General features: G+C 35.0%; 1 protein-coding gene across 1 annotated transcript in view; it reads left to right on the forward strand.

Moving 5' to 3' along the window:
- Window positions 1-18,998, forward strand: part of ZNF385C (zinc finger protein 385C) — a 1,443,898-nt gene that overhangs the window by 960,715 nt on the left and 464,185 nt on the right. The gene's annotated exons all lie outside the window — the stretch shown is intronic.

Genomic DNA, 18,998 nt, shown 5'->3' on the forward strand with positions numbered 1-18,998 from the left:
GTGCTGCAGAATTTAAGGCCCATACCCCTGTTCCTAGCCTATTTAGTGGCAGCTATGGGATTCATACCCTGTCCATCTATCACTTAAAACTGTAACAACTGTGTAGGATTTAAAGCCCATACCCATTTTCCTGACAATGTATTACATTCTACACCATCCCATAACATAGTTGCATATGGACAGCAGACCTGGATGTGGCACAGTATACAATAGTTACATTACATGTGAGATCCAAATAATTTTTTGTCAGTCTTTGCACATATGGCACTTTTGAGCTGCTACCATTAATGGTTTATTATCATTTAACAGAATCATACTCGACTGACTTCAACTTGCTCATAGTCCGAAAACCAAACAATGACAATGCAGAACACAAATAAATATAAGTGACAAATCTTGCCCCCTTCTCAACCCATGGTAATACTTTTTCCTAGCTCCAGAGGGGTAGGGAATGTCAAATTCAGTATTTATTTTGTGTATCCTGGAATTCAGCATTACATCTATTTGTGGAAGTGAGTCAATAATACAATGATTCATCCAAGTGTGATTCTGTAAATGATAGTAAACCACCATTAACAGTGTCCTGCAGTGCCTAACATAGTTACATTAATCTCAACTGTCTTCCATGGTAGTAGCCGTGAAGCATCAGAGATGCCAACATAATAGTGAACAAATATTATAGCCATATTTGTGTTTTTCTCTTTCTTTACCTTCTACCTTTTTGTGTAATATTGTTCTGCCTGACTTAACTCTTCTGGCATTATCTGACAATACAGCTAATGTGGTGTTCTTTCATATAATCCAACAGAGTAGCATGTTGATCTACATAATGGAAAAGGGTCAGAGTCACTTGTATGCAAGTGGGTAGGGACAAGGTCTTCTGAGGGAACTGGTAGAGCAGGTGTCACAGCCTTCCAAAATCCTATAAATCCCCTTATCTTCCCACCCTTTGACAGACTTTGGGCAATTATAGGAGTAATTCTAGGATAAAGTAAAAATCCAGTCTGATGGCTACCTGGCTGAAGGCCTCTCCATGACAGTGCTCCTGCCTCAATGCAAGTACTAATGAGTGGATGGTTTGTAGTGTGGAAATGGCTCTAATGTTCAGCAGGCACCAAGAAGCAAAAAAAATGTAATCTGTTCTTCCACAGACATGACGTTTGTGCATACTGACCATATTATTACTGTATCATAGCCAGAGGGTTATAGTACTTCGATATACATAACTACAGTTTACAATAATGTGAAGAGATTCACATACTGACCGTATTATTACTGTATCATGGCCAGAGGGTTATAGTACTTCGATATACATTACTACAGTTTACAGTAATGTGAAGAGATTCACATACTGACCATATTATTACTGTATCACGGCCGGAGGTTATAGTACTTCAATCTACATGACTACAGTTTACAATAATGTGAAGAGATTCACATACTGACCATATTACTACTGTATCATGGCCAGAGGGTTATAGTACTTTGATATTCATTACTACAGTTTACAATAATGTGAAGACATTCACATACTGACCATATTATTACTGTATCATGGAGAGGGTGATAGTACTTCAGTATACATTACTACACTTTACAGTAATGTGAAGAGATTCACATACTGACCATATTATTACTGTATCATGGCCAGAGGGTTATAGTACTTCGATATATATTACTACAGTTTACAATAATGTGACGATATTCACATACTAACCATATTATTACTGTATCGTGGCCAGAGGGTTATAGGATTTCGATATACATTACTACAGTTTACAATAATGTGAAGAGATTCACATACTGACCATATTGTTACTGTATCATGGCCAGAGGGTTATAGTACTTCGATATACATTACTACAGGTTTACAATAATGTGAAGAGATTCACATACTGACCATATTATTACTGTATCATGACCAGAGGGTTACAGTACTCCGATATACATTACTACACTTTACAATAATGTGAAGAGATTCACATACCAACTGTATTATTACTGTATCATGGCCAGAGGGTTATATTGCTTCGATATACTTTACCACAGTTTACAATAATGTGAAGAGATTCACATACTGGCTATACTATTACTGTATCATGGCCAGAGGGTTATAGTACTTCGATATACTTTACTACAGTTTACAATAATGTGAAGAGATTCACATAAAGACCATATTATTACTGTATCATGGCCCCAGGGTTATAGTACTTCAATATACGTTACTACAGTTTACAGAAATGTGAAGAGATTCACATACTGACCATATTATTACTGTATCATGGCCAGAGGGTCATAGTACTTCAATATACATTACTACAGTTTACAATAATGTGAAGAGATTCACATGCTGACCATATTATTACTGTATCATGGCCAGAAGGTTATAGTACTTCGATATACATTACTACAGTTTACAATAATGTGAAGAGATTAACATACTGACCATATTATTACTGTATCATGGCCAGAGGGTTATAGTACTTCGATATACATTACTACACTTTACAATAATGTGAAGAGATTCACATACTGACCATATTATTACTGTATCGTGGCCAGAGGGATATAGTACTTCGATATACATTACTACACTTTACAATAATGTGAAGAGATTCACATACTGACCATATTATTACTGTATCGTGGCCAGAGGATTATAGTACTTGGATATACATTACTAAACTTTACAATAATATGAAGAGATTCACATACCAACTGTATTATTACTGTATCATGGCCAGACGGTTATATTGCTTCGATATACTTTACTACAGTTTACAATAATGTGAAGAAATTCACATACTGACTATATTATTACTGTATCATGGCCAGAGGGTTATAGTACTTCGATATACATTACTACACTTTACAATAATGTGAAGAGATTCACATACTGAACATATTATTACTGTAGCATCGCCAGAGGGTTATAGTACTTTGATATACATTACTATAGTTTACAATAATGTGAAGAGATTCACATACTGACCATATTATTACTGTATCACGGCCAGAGGTTATAGTACTTCAATCTACATGACTACAGTTTACAATAATGTGAAGAGATTCACATACTGTCTGTATTATTACTGTATCATGGCCAGAGAATTATAGTATTTCGATATACATTACTACAGTTTACAATAATGTGAAGAGATTCACATACTGACCATATTATTACTGTATCATGGCCAGAGGGTTATAGTACTTCGATATACATTACTACACTTTATAATAATGTGAAGAGATTCACATACTGACCATATTATTACTGTATCGTGGCCAGAGGGATATAGTACTTCGATATACATTACTACACTTTACAATAATGTGAAGTGATTCACATACTGACCATATTATTACTGTATCATGGCCAGAGGGTTATAGTACTTCGATATACATTACTACACTTTACAATAATGTGAAGAGATTCACATACCAACTATATTATTACTGTATCATGGCCAGAGGGTTATATTGCTTCGATATACTTTACCACAGTTTACAATAATGTGAACAGATTCACATACTGGCTATATTATTACTGTATCATGGCCAGAGGGTTATAGTACTTCGATATACTTTACTACAGTTGACAATAATGTGAAGAGATTCACATAAAGACCATATTATTACTGTATTATGGCCCCAGGTTTATAGTACTTCGATATACATTACTACAGTTTACAATAATGTAAAGAGATTCACATACTGACCATATTATTACTGTATCATGGCCCCAGGGTTATAGTACTTCAATATACATTACTACAGTTTACAATAATGTAAAGAGATTCACATACTGACCATATTATTACTGTATCATGGCCAGAGGGTCATAGTACTTCGATATGCATTACTGCAGTTTACAATAATGTGAAGAGATTCACATACTGACCGTATTATTACTGTATCATGGCCAGAGGGTTATAGTACTTCAATGTACATTACTACAGTTTACAATAATGTGAAGAGATTCACATGCTGACCATATTATTACTGTATCACGGCCAGAGGGTTATAGTACTTCGATATACATTACTACACTTTACAATAATGTGAAGAGATTCACATACTGACCATATTATTACTGTATCATGGCCAGAGGGTTATAGTACTTCGATATACATTACTACACTTTACAATAATGTGAAGAGATTCACATACTGACCATATTATTACTGTATCGTGGCAAGAGGATTATAGTACTTCGATGTACATTACTAAACTTTACAATAATGTGAAGAGATTCACATACCAACTGTATTATTACTATATCATGGCCAGAGGGTTATATTGCTTCGATATACTTTACTACAGTTTACAATAATGTGAAGAGATTCACATACTGACTATATTATTACTGTATCATGGCCAGAGGGTTATAGTACTTCGATATACATTACTATAGTTTACAATAATGTGAAGGGATTCACATACTGACCATATTATTACTGTATCACGGCCAGAGGTTATAGTACTTCAATCTACATGACTCCAGTTTACAATAATGTGAAGAGATTCACATACTGACCGTATTATTACTGTATCATGGCCAGAGGGATATATTACTTCAATATACATTACTACAGTTTACAATAATGTGAAGAGATTCACATACTGACCGTATTATTACTGTATCATGGCCAGAGAATTGTAGTACTTCGATATACATTGCTACAGTTTACAATAATGTGAAGAGATTCACATACTGACCATATTATTACTGTATCAGGCCAGAGAGTTATAGTACTTCGATATACATTACTACAGTTTACAGTAATGTGAAGAGATTCACATACTGACCATATTATTACTGTATCATGGCCAGAGGGTTATAGTACTTCGATATACATTACTACAGTTTACAATAATGTGAAGTGATTCACATACTGACCATATTATTACTGTATCATGGCCAGAGGGTTATAGTACTTCGATATACATTACTACAGTTTACAATAATGTGAAGAGATTCACATACTGACCGTATTATTACTGTATCATGGCCAGAGAATTGTAGTACTTCGATATACATTACTACAGTTTACAATAATGTGAACAGATTCACATACTGGCTATATTATTACTGTATCATGGCCAGAGTGTTATAGTACTTCGATATACTTTACTACAATTTACAATCATGTGAAAAGATTCACATAAAGACCATATTATTACTGTATCATGGCCCCAGGGTTATAGTACTTGGATATACGTTACTACAGTTTACAGTAATGTGAAGAGATTCACATACTGACCATATTATTACTGTATAATGGCCAGAGGGTTTTAGTACTTCAATACACATTACTACAGTTTACAATAATGTGAAGAGATTCACATACTGACTATATTATTACTGTATCATGGCCAGAAGGTTATATTGCTTCAATATACTTTACTACAGTTTACAATAATGTGAAGAGATTCACATACTGACTATATTATTACTGTATCATGGCCAGAGGGTTATAGTACTTCGATATACATTACTACACTTTACAATAATGTGAAGAGATTCACATACTGACCATATTATTACTGTATCATGGCCAGAGGGTTATAGTACTTCGATATACATTACTACACTTTACAATAATGTGAAGAGATTCACATACTGACCATATTATTACTGTATCGTGGCCAGAGGATTATAGTACTTCGATATACATTACTATAGTTTACAATAATGTGAAGAGATTCACATACTGACCATATTATTACTGTATCACGGCCAGAGGTTATAGTACTTCAATCTACATGACTACAGTTTACAATAATGTGAAGAGATTCACATACTGACCGTATTATTACTGTATCATGGCCAGAGAATTATAGTACTTCGATATACATTACTACAGTTTACAATAATGTGAAGAGATTCACATACTGACCATATTATTACTGTATCATGGCCAGAGGGTTATAGTACTTCGATATACATTACTACACTTTACAATAATGTGAAGAGATTCACATACTGACCATATTATTACTGTATCGTGGCCAGAGGGATATAGTACTTCAATATACATTACTACACTTTACAATAATGTGAAGTGATTCACATACTGACCATATTATTACTGTATCATGGCCAGAGGGTTATAGGACTTCGATATGCATTACTACACTTTACAATAATGTAAAGAGATTCACATACTGACCATATTATTACTGTATCATGACCAGAGGGTTACAGTACTCCGATATACATTACTACACTTTACAATAATGTGAAGAGATTCACATACCGACTGTATTATTACTGTATCATGGCCAGAGGGTTATATTGCTTCGATATACTTTACCACAGTTTACAATAATGTGAACAGATTCACATACTGGCAATATTATTACTGTATCATGGCCAGAGGGTTATAGTACTTTGATATACTTTACTACAGTTTACAATAATGTGAAGAGATTCACATAAAGACCATATTATTACTGTATCATGGCCAGAGGGTTATATTGCTTCGATATACTTTACTACAGTTTACAATAATGTGAAGAGATTCACATACTGACTATATTATTACTGTATCATGGCCAGAGGGTTATAGTACTTCGATATACATTACTATAGTTTACAATAATGTGAAGGGATTCACATACTGACCATATTATTACTGTATCACGGCCAGAGGTTATAGTACTTCAATCTACATGACTCCAGTTTACAATAATGTGAAGAGATTCACATACTGACCGTATTATTACTGTATCATGGCCAGAGGGATATATTACTTCAATATACATTACTACAGTTTACAATAATGTGAAGAGATTCACATACTGACCGTATTATTACTGTATCATGGCCAGAGAATTGTAGTACTTCGATATACATTGCTACAGTTTACAATAATGTGAAGAGATTCACATACTGACCATATTATTACTGTATCAGGCCAGAGAGTTATAGTACTTCGATATACATTACTACAGTTTACAGTAATGTGAAGAGATTCACATACTGACCATATTATTACTGTATCATGGCCAGAGGGTTATAGTACTTCGATATACATTACTATTATACAATAATGTGAAGTGATTCACATACTGACCATATTATTACTGTATCATGGCCAGAGGGTTATAGTACTTCGATATACATTACTACAGTTTACAATAATGTGAAGAGATTCACATACTGACCGTATTATTACTGTATCATGGCCAGAGAATTGTAGTACTTCGATATACATTACTACAGTTTACAATAATGTGAACCGATTCACATACTGGCTATATTATTACTGTATCATGGTCAGAGGGTTATAGTACTTCGATATACTTTACTACAGTTTACAATCATGTGAAGAGATTCACATAAAGACCATATTATTACTGTATCATGGCCCCAGGGTTATAGTACTTGGATATACGTTACTACAGTTTACAGTAATGTGAAGAGATTCACATACTGACCATATTATTACTGTATAATGGCCAGAGGGTTTTAGTACTTCAATACACATTACTACAGTTTACAATAATGTGAAGAGATTCACATGCTGACCATATTATTACTGTATCATGGCCAGAAGGTTATAGTACTTCGATATACATTACTACAGTTTACAATAATGTGAAGAGATTCACATACTGACCATATTATTACTGTATCATGGCCAGAGGTTTATAGTACTTCAATATACATTACTACACTTTACAATAATGTGAAGAGATTCACATACTGACCATATTATTACTGTATCGTGGCCAGAGGGATATAGTGCTTCGATATACATTACTACACTTTACAATAATGTGAAGAGATTCACATACTGACCATATTATTACTGTATCGTGGCCAGAGGATTATAGTACTTCGATATACATTACTAAACTTTACAATAATGTGAAGAGATTCACATACCAACTGTATTATTACTGTATCATGGCCAGACGGTTATATTGCTTCAATATACTTTACTACAGTTTACAATAATGTGAAGAGATTCACATACTGACTATATTATTACTGTATCATGGCCAGAGGGTTATAGTACTTCGATATACATTACTACACTTTACAATAATGTGAAGAGATTCACATACTGACCATATTATTACTGTATCATGGCCAGAGGGTTATAGTACTTCGATATACATTACTACACTTTACAATAATGTGAAGAGATTCACATACTGACCATATTATTACTGTATCGTGGCCAGAGGATTATAGTACTTCGATATACATTACTATAGTTTACAATAATGTGAAGAGATTCACATACTGACCATATTATTACTGTATCACGGCCAGAGGTTATAGTACTTCAATCTACATGACTACAGTTTACAATAATGTGAAGAGATTCACATACTGACCGTATTATTACTGTATCATGGCCAGAGAATTATAGTACTTCGATATACATTACTACAGTTTACAATAATGTGAAGAGATTCACATACTGACCATATTATTACTGTATCATGGCCAGAGGGTTATAGTACTTCGATATACATTACTACACTTTACAATAATGTGAAGAGATTCACATACTGACCATATTATTACTGTATCGTGGCCAGAGGGATATAGTACTTCAATATACATTACTACACTTTACAATAATGTGAAGTGATTCACATACTGACCATATTATTACTGTATCATGGCCAGAGGGTTATAGGACTTCGATATACATTACTACACTTTACAATAATGTAAAGAGATTCACATACTGACCATATTATTACTGTATCATGACCAGAGGGTTACAGTACTCCGATATACATTACTACACTTTACAATAATGTGAAGAGATTCACATACCGACTGTATTATTACTGTATCATGGCCAGAGGGTTATATTGCTTCGATATACTTTACCACAGTTTACAATAATGTGAACAGATTCACATACTGGCAATATTATTACTGTATCATGGCCAGAGGGTTATAGTACTTTGATATACTTTACTACAGTTTACAATAATGTGAAGAGATTCACATAAAGACCATATTATTACTGTATCATGGCCCCAGGGTTATAGTACTTCGATATACATTACTACAGTTTACAATAATGTGAAGAGATTCACATACTGACCACATTATTACTGTATCATGACCAGAGGGTTACAGTACTCCGATATACATTACTACACTTTACAATAATGTGAAGAGATTCACATACCGACTGTATTATTACTGTATCATGGCCAGAGGGTTATATGGCTTCGATATACTTTACCACAGTTTACAATAATGTGAACAGATTCACATACTGGCTATATTATTACTGTATCATGGCCAGAGGGTTATAGTACTTCGATATACTTTACTACAGTTTACAATAATGTGAAGAGATTCACATAAAGACCATATTATTACTGTATCATGGCCCCAGGGTTATAGTACTTCGATATACATTACTACAGTTTACAATAGTGTAAAGAGATTTACATACTGACCATATTATTACTGTATCATGGCCAGAGGGTCATAGTACTTCGATATACATTACTGCAGTTTACAATAATGTGAAGAGATTCACATACTGACCATATTATTACTGTATCATAGCCAGAGAGTTATAGTACTTCGAAATACATAACTACAGTTCACAAAAATGTGAAGAGATTCACATACTGACCATATTGTTACTGTATCATGGCCAGAGGGTTATAGTACTTCGATATACATTACTACACTTTACAATAATGTGAAGAGATTCACATACTGACCATATTATTACTGTATCAGGCCAGAGAGTTATAGTACTTCGATATACATTACTACAGTTTACAGTAATGTGAAGAGATTCACATACTGACCATATTATTACTGTATCATGGCCAGAGGGTTATAGTACTTCGATATGCATTACTACAGTTTACAATAATGTGAAGTGATTCACATACTGACCATATTATTACTGTATCATGGCCAGAGGGTTATAGTACTTCGATATACATTACTACAGTTTACAATAATGTGATTCATAGCTTTGTAGCTTAGTTCTGTTTAAATGATGCTATGGATACAAAACAGCCCAAAATTATTATACGTTTATGCTTTGCTCTCCTCAAACAAGACTGCTGAAATCTATCTGAACATTAAATACTAACAGTCACAATTCTTAACAGCTTGGCATATAACCTGGTGAATGCTGCCACATAAATGTCAGTTTTTACTATTTTAATCCTAAACTTATATTAAAGTTATTTCATCTGACTACCTCAGAATAATGAAAAATGTCTGGTTTCAGATTTTGAGCATTTTTCAGCTTAAGTATTACTAATTTTTAAATGCACGCTTTACAAAACCATGCAGTATGATTTTAATTGTGAGTCTTAGACCATGTTAATATAATTTGAAATTAGTATATTGGCTTATATCTGCAGCCTTGAAGCAGTATATATTTGATTTATGTGTGCTGGACAGAAACCATGGCTTTTTCCTGCGAATTGAAAAAAAACAATTTAGCTGTGATGTAAGAAATTGTATTCTGTTACCAATGCAACCTGCAACTAAATATTCCAAACAGACAAATGACTGCTTTGTTCATTTACATGATAGAGTAGAGAGTCGTTTATCCAAACGAATTGGGACCTAGAGTAGTTTGGATAATCAAACCATTCGGATAATCAAATATACATTGAACCGGATAAAAAACTTGTAAAATCTTGTTTTTTCTGCACACAGGAAATACACTTTTCAACCATTCAATGATTCCAGTTGACAATAAAGAATATTTTTCACACACAAACACTCTACAAGCTCAAAAAACATGCACAAGTGAATACATATTCAGAATTTATGATTTTTTTCTACCTGAAAACTGTATGAAGGTTGTGTTCAGATAATTGACGTTTCAGTTAATCAACGTTCGGATAATCGGCTCTCTAATGTACTTCATCAGACACTCTCCCAATCATACAATAATGCTGTTTCAGTACCACCCCCAAAGTCTGGAGGATACAGGTATGATATAGAGTTCAGATAGTACTTAATTGTCTAAGCCATCGGGAAAAACAGGGCTGCTTCTTAGAAGTTTAATATAGAGAGCTGTCAAAACAGTCAATTCAATATACTGAGTCCAATAATTTTTGCATTTATTTGTATATTTTAGTTAATCAGTTACTCAAGTAAATTTTTCATTCATTCATTTATTCAGTTTTTAACCAAGTGAGTGAACTGCTCCAAATGGACCCATTTCAGCCATAGCCCAGAGAAACAAAACATGGAATAAAACAGATATGATATACAGAGGCATGAAAAATATAAAAAGCAATTAAACAGTCCATATAGAATTTCCACACAGAAGTAGTTTACAAAGACATAGAATAATCCGGAGCCAGGAAAATTTTCAAAGTGTTTATAGAACATAAATAGTGGCTTAAGTAAGTTTGTTATTTCAAGCAGATGTATATTGAGAAAGTATACTTGTATACATGGATATGAGAGGGTGTAACAGACAATGCTTCTTGTAGAATTGTTTACAAGATAACATTGTGGTATTTACAATATTTACATATTTAAGGTCCTTTTCTTGTATAACAAATTATGGGTGGTAAGTGGGAGTAGTAAATAGTTTGTGTTAAGATATGTTTGCAGTGTGCATGGGGTGGTGTCAGGTGTCAATGAGCCTCTGTGCTTAGTCTTAACAGTAGCTTCTAGGTCTATGGTTCAACATGCTTACATTCACTATTGGTATTTCTGAATACTCCATTCTGTCCAAACCCTTTGGGGATACTGCAAAATATGATACTCTTATAAGTTTTTCTGATGTCAGTTAGATCATTATGATGGTCATTTTATTACCAAAATAGCTGAACCTGCTCTGTAGTAACCATGCTGTGCAGCTTTTATGAACTTACATATTTATGAAAAGTTGCAAAAGGCTGGTCATGTTTATTAAGTAAGGAGTAACTCAGCTGCTTGAGCAGCATTTGTCAGTGATGTTAGAGTAGTATTATGTATGCAGCAGGATGTGTGAAGAACAACTGGAAACAGATGGCAGTACAATTGCCACTTATTCGCACTCCACAAGCATAATAAATAGGAAAGCAGAACATGAAAAAAGGATCAGATTCCAAATATGCCTTCTTACATTGTGTAGATTAACTGCATGCATGTAAAAGACAGCTCAACCGAACATCCAGTTTACTTATCAAAAAGGGGCTTTCCTTCCTTTTCATATAATCTAAATCCAAGACTGCTATATGCCATTTTGGCTTTCTGTGACTCAAATTATTTACTTAAATTTGTCACCAAAAATATCAACTCATATAGAAAGTCTTTCACAATATAATGACACAACAAACCAGAAAACCAAGAACCAACAAAGAAGACCAACGGGGTGAAAACTGATCAATAAAACCATAAAAAACACCCCTGATACCACAGCAGCTCGACACACCAAGTTTAATAATGAAGATAAATCCAACAATATCCAACGTTTAGATCTTTTGTCCTGAACCCAAGGGCCTTCATCAGAACAGTAAATTCTTACAAAACACACACAGAATTTAAAAACTGTCACTAAAATCACATGATCTATATGGACAAATAGTAAAAGAAGCTAAACAAAATAATATTACATTAGTTAAAAAATCCAATAAAAGACACCAACAAAAAACATATACATAATCAAAGCTGTGTCAATCACATACACTCCATCATTCAGACATTTTCATTTCCTGTATTTTAAAATTAAATTAACTTGCTTTTTAAGAAATTTCTAAATGATTGACTCTATCTGATTGGCACAGCTTTGATGATGTATATATTTTTGTTACTGTATCTTTTATTTGTTTTAACTAATGTAACGTTATTTTTGTTTTAACTTTTACTTTTTGTCATTATAGATCACATGGTTTTAGTGAAAGGTTTTGATTTCAGACCCAAAAACAATTTAGATATTCTTCTAAAAGGAATGTCTTCCTTTTTGGCTTTTCCCGGTTAGGGGTCACCACAGCAGAACTCCTGTCCGCTAATAATTGGCAATAGATTTTATGGTGCAGAGTTGCCAGCCCGATGCCCAACCTTCAGCGAAGGCATGTCCATTCAAGCATGTCTTTCGGAGGCCACTCGACTGCAGGGAGGACATGCAGACTCCACACAGAAGGCACTCCAGCCGAGAATCGAACAGGAGAACCTCTTGCTGTGAGGCAACAATGCTACTGCTGCACCACCATGGATTATTCTTCTCCTAAAATGAGTACGGGTACAATTTAATGAAAAAAAAACAGAAGTGTGTTCAGAAAAAGTTTTGCCAAGAAAGTGTAAGTGGTTAGAATGCAGCCTCCTTTTGTTAGATGCAGCACAGGTCTGAAGGCTGTAGGCTCTGTCTTCATATCAGCTGCTTGATTCCATACTGCAGTACTGACATTGCTGTGCAAGACAGCTTCGGGGTGTCCTCCTTCAGAAGAACTGTTAAAACCAAGGTTTCATGGCACTTGTCTTGTCAGTAACTGAGCAGGGACAACACACTACTTTTCCACAGGTAGCAAATGCTATTATCTATTTACATTGTTATGCAATTTGTAAAATAAAAATAATGATATTCATACAACTATTAACTGCTTTCTTTCCTGTGTGTGTGTGTGTGTGTGTGTGTGTGTGTGTGTGTGTGTGTGTGTGTGTGTGTGTGTGTTAATGGTCGCATAATGGAAGTTAGGTAGGAGATGCCAAGTCTGTGCGTGTGTGTGTGTGGTCCTACACATACGTATGTACGTGTGTGTTTTTATGTGTGTATGAACACCTTAATGTACAGATGATTCATATATGTGTTTTAATTCACTTTACTATATGTAGTTTAACATAGTCACATCTGCTTGAACATTTTAATTTGTTACCTCTTCCTGAGTGTGGCCATTTTACTTTTTTGTTTTTTATTAATCATATTTTTCCTACACAGGATTGATTTGTTATCATTTTTATTATTGCCCTACATTTTTCCTATATCTTTTTTTTTACCCTTCATCCATATATTATAAATAAAAGTGACTACTACTTTTCAGTTACACTGACTTTATGACAGCATTCATTGCAGTTTCAGTTTTACATTATGCTTTACTGCTATAACCATCAATAATCTTTTCAGACTTCACCAGCCATGGTCGCCTTTTCATTTTCCACTAACCAGGCCCCAAAATATCATTGTGTATTTACAGTCAAATAAGAAGTGATTCTGAGTTTCCTCCCATTCACTGCAGCATCTCTTTAGGTACCTCCTTTCATCCAAATATTTTTTTTTTATTTCCTTGTACAATGATCATTTATGAAAAAATAAGCCACTTACTATCCGTAAAACAGAAGAAAAGCCATATCCAATGCATTTATACCCTCACCCAAATACATATTGTGCTCCAGTATGACGATCACTTGGTGGTCAGTCTTTTGACCACTATATTCTACATAGTTCTTAGCCCTTTTTTCATTGTCTTTTGTTATAGCAATATTACTCATTTTAAAGATAACTTTACATGTCTACTCAAATTACTTTAGCCCAAGCTACACCCATATCATTGTATTTTCCCTAATTGTAATACTTTTCCTATACTGTTTTTAGGTCTTCTCATGTTCCCATTGTTTTAAATAAAAACTATTTTTGTCTTATAATTTACTTGTATAACAGGGAGTACACCAGCCACTAACCTCTTCTCATTACTGGCACATATACCTGTCTTTTTATAGGGTATAATCTTCCCTCCCACAGTACCCTACAACACTGACTATGTAACCTTGTTTCTAAATATAAAGGCACATCTGTTTAAGATAATGATAAAAAAAGACAAATATCTTAATAATTTATGTTCCTTTTCTCTAGGCAGTTTTGCCTCCATTCATTCCTTTTCCATCCACAGAGACTGCCCATGCTCTGGAAAGGACTTCCCACACATGTCAAGCAGAGCACCTCACTGGCCCTCTTCAAGAGAAATCTTGATGAGTGGATGGGAAATAGAAAGTTCACCCCAGGGATCACTCCAGTGGCTCTACTTGATAGAGGCACCGGGAACTAATGTCGGGTGGCACGATGCCAGGGCACTTCTATGGGCCAGGCTTGTAAAGGCTCCAGGGCCATTAGCCTAGTACACACCTATAAACCTATGAACAGGCATCAAATTTCTTTCCTATGTGTATTCCATTCAAACACTGCATACACCCTGCTCTCTTTCACATAGCAATCCATCACAATATAGAAATAAAACTCCTCCCATACACCTACTCAAGCAAACCATCCTTACTATACAATAAGTACATCACCACATTTATTAAGTTAATTACACACTCAGCAGAGACATTCACCCAGACCCCGGTCCTTTTACCCCTTCTAGTAACCCTCACACAACAAATACACCTTACAAAACACCCTATCTCTCCAGAAATACAACTGATCTACTAATACTAAATATTAATAACAGAAGTGTAGCAAACAAAGTCCATGAACTCTATGGTAACTTTTCCTTATATTCACCTGAGTTAGCACTACTAACCAAAACTTGGCTAAAGCCAGACAGCACCAATAATGAAATTACTGCCCCTGGCTATAACCTATTACACAAAGACAGAATAAACAAAAAGGAGGTGGTGTTGCTATATTATTTAAAGATCATCTAAACATCACAACACTAGACAAACCAACTCCATCCTAGATACTGCTGAGATTTTACTTTCTAAACTAAAACTTAACAGTAGAAAATATATTAAGTTAATTGGATGTAAATTTCCACCCAGCAACAACATTATAACCACCCTCGAAAACCTACTCCACTGGGCATCAGAGGCACTCCCTCAAGAAACCATTATTCTAGGGGACTTTAACATTGATTAGTCACAGTGCAACTCTAATATACCCACTACCCATATCAGTCTCCATGGATTTACCTAGGTAATCAAAACACCCACCAGAACAAACAAAACAACAAACAGACAGTCTATCCTAGATTGGATACTGACAAACAATCCAACCCAGGTAAGTCAGTCTGGCTGCCTACCTGACAGCCTAAGTGACCTCATGCCTACCTACCTAATTAGACACCGACCAACTTTAGAGAAACCAACTACCTACCAACAAATACATAATAAAAAGAGCTTCATCCCAGCCAACCTCAGCTCAGCATTAAAAGCCTGCAATTGGAAAGCCATCAAGCAACTAAACCTAAACAAAGCCACAATTACTTTAACTACACATTTCAGAACATACTAAACACCCATGCCCCTCCTAGAACCATTAAAATCAAATCTAACTTTGCACCCTGGATGACCAAGGAAAGCAGATCTTTGCTTCTTGTAAGAGATAAAGCCTGGTCTAAATGGAATAAAGAAAAAAAAAATAGAATCAAAACAAACATACCTAGAACTAAGAAACAAAGCCAAAAAGATGATCAAAGCAGACAAAATAAACTACTACCATAACATCCAAATAAAACACCAGTATAACCATAGACTATTTTGTACAGCTATCACTAATTTCCTCCACCCAGGTAAGTCTAAACCCCCTCCCCCCACCACTACAGACACCTCAAAGAGTATTGAAACCCAATTTAATATATTTTTCACTGAATCCATACCAGCACTAGCATATTGTCAAACATCCCCTGTCCCCAATGTAGAGCATAAACCCCATACTAATGAAGACAGCTTCACCCTTCAACCAGTGTCTGTTAACCTAATTAAGAAATTACTCAAAAAACTTAAACCAACCACTCTGGCCACAGACAAACTCCCAGCTGAATTTCTAAAAATTGCTGCTGACGCAATTGCTTACCCAGTCACTATCCTTATCAACTGCTCCATCTTTGGAAAAATAGTCCCAGACCTCTGGAAGATATCATATATTATTCACCTTCATAAAGGAGGTAACTCAAATGAACTAACAAATTACCAACACATAGCCATACTGTCCACCCCCTCAGAAATACTAGAAAGGTGTATTCACTTACAATTATGGAACACCTCAACTCACAGAATCTCCTGACCAACACTCAACACGGGTTCAGACCACACCATAGCACAACCACAGCCCTCATATCAGTCACTCACATAATAAACAGCTATAGAAACAATGGTAAATACATTTCAGCTACCTTCCTAGACCTCTCCAAGGCCTTTGATATGGTCAATCAAAACAAGCTAGTAAATGCTCTATCAGAATTTAATCTCAGCCAGGCCACTCTAACATGGTTTCAGAATTACCTAACAGGGAGACAGCAAGCAGTAAATTGGGGCCAACAGCTATCACCCCTGCTCCCAGCAACAGTAGGAGTTCTGCAGGGCTCTATTCTTGGACCTCTGTTGTTCACAATTTTTATCAATAACCTCTACACCTGTATCTCCACTCCACAATCATCCAGTATGCAGATGACTCAACATTAATCTGCCCCTCCTCCTCCACACAGGAACTACATAAACAAACTCAACAATCCTTTCTCTCTGTAGAATCATGGCTAACAGACCACCAGCTAATACTTAACCCAAACAAAACAAAACTTATCATCTTCTGACCCACACAACACAACAATCCCAACCTCTCTTTTAACATCCACTCCCACAACAAAACCAATATATCTCCTGTCACCCATACTAAGCTACTTGGGATTGTGATTGACTGCAACCTGAGGTTTGACATCCATATCTCTCTCACCATAAAGAAGGTCCATAAAAAACTAGGAACCTTATATAGGAACAAATAGTTCCTAACAAACACTACTAGAGCTACAATTGCCCATACACATCTTATCTCAACACTACTATATGCCTCACCAATCTTAGAAAATCAGAATTACCCAAACTACAATCCTGCTATAATAAATAATAAAATTGTCAAATTTGCCACCAGCTGCTCCTACAAATCCCACCATTGTGTAGCACTAAAGCAACTCAAATTGTTGGAACTTCCTCACCTGCTTCTATATAATCGACTACTCCTGTCACATAAGATTATACATCATCCACAAAAAAACTCCTTCACTTCAAGACCTGATAACACCCTACTCATCCACCAGAACTCTCCATTCAAACAACAAACTACTCCTCAAAGTATCTAAAGATAACAATACTGCTGGCTCCTCCCTCTGTTCTAACACAATAGCCAAGCAGTAGAATAAACTTCCCCTTTTCATCACAGCCATGTCCTCCGCAAATGAATTTAAAAGGTCCTTAAACACCCATTTCTGCAACTGCAACAGCCCAGGTTAATGCAAACACCCCCTCCTCTCTCAATCTACTACTTGACCTATAATATCCACCAGCCCCCCTCCATTCCATTCCACTTTACTCCGACATCTACTACAATTCTACTTAGCTGTTTCACTCCACCAGATTACAGACTGGCAGACGCCAAAGTGCAGCACCAGGACCTGTTAGAAGATATAATCTAGTTACATCAGATATTGTTAGGCCACTTACTAAACAGTAGTTCTTTATCAGCACTATACTACTAAGTGTATTTATCATTAAGTACAAACCAAAGACAAAACCTATAAAAGACGTCTTACAATGTAAAGCCTTATGCTAAACTATCTATTAACTAGAGTATTTGTCATCACAGATTTAATGTAATTTCTTGTCAGTGCTTTATTGCTGTGAATGTTGCAAACCAGATGATTACTGTATAATGTACTAAATATCCCAAGAAACCAATGTCAACTCAAGATTGTTATATTATGTTATACTATTATTATGCAAACATTGTTTATTGTCTGTTAAAGATTGATTACTGTCTATGTAATTGTTTATGTGGAGGTTTTCTCCTCGGGCCTCCACTGAAAAAGGACCTAAATCAAGTCAGACCATCCTGGTAAACAAATGTAAAATAAATAAAATAAATAAAGATCCTAGATCTTTATACCATAATACATTCCCAAACTCTTCTTGATATTTTTATTTTTACAGTCCCCTCTCCTTTTCAAATCCTTCCCAGAATTTCCAACATATTTAACTTCTCTTTGCTTATTTGTAAAACCTATTTTACTTCTTAATAATTGAAATATTTTGCTGAATTTTCTACATCCTGCTT

This window comes from Protopterus annectens, chromosome 13.part0, assembly GCF_019279795.1.
Source record: "Protopterus annectens isolate FY-2018-M chromosome 13.part0, PAN1.0, whole genome shotgun sequence".
Taxonomy (NCBI): domain Eukaryota; kingdom Metazoa; phylum Chordata; order Ceratodontiformes; family Protopteridae; genus Protopterus; species Protopterus annectens.